Source organism: Onychomys torridus, chromosome 1 (assembly GCF_903995425.1).
Source record: "Onychomys torridus chromosome 1, mOncTor1.1, whole genome shotgun sequence".
Classification (NCBI taxonomy): domain Eukaryota; kingdom Metazoa; phylum Chordata; class Mammalia; order Rodentia; family Cricetidae; genus Onychomys; species Onychomys torridus.
This window is the reverse complement of record NC_050443.1, coordinates 86,831,469-86,831,854: the sequence shown is the minus strand read 5'-3', so window position 1 is coordinate 86,831,854 and position 386 is coordinate 86,831,469.

Genomic DNA, 386 nt, shown 5'->3' with positions numbered 1-386 from the left:
GCACAAGTCATAAGTTCACAGAGGTGTGGGGCTGAGGGGTCAGAGTGAGGGTGGTCAAGGCAAGATGATAGAAAGATGAAACCCTGAGGAAAGAGCTACTTGTTCAAGGTGATAAGGAAAGTTAATGCTAAAGCCAGTGAAACCTGTTGTGAGTAGAAGAGAAGAATAAAGTGATAGATTCTATTTCTAATGAACAAAACAAATCAAGTTGTAATATAAGATAATATAGAGAGGATCTTATTTAAATTGGCAAACTTAAGCAGGCTGAAAAAGAAAATTTATGAAATAAATCTAACACCTTCATGAATGTTCTCTAAGAACTGGATCTGAATGTCCCATCTCTTCCCTTTAGTCTGAAATGCCTGATGCTGACTTGGTTAACTCAA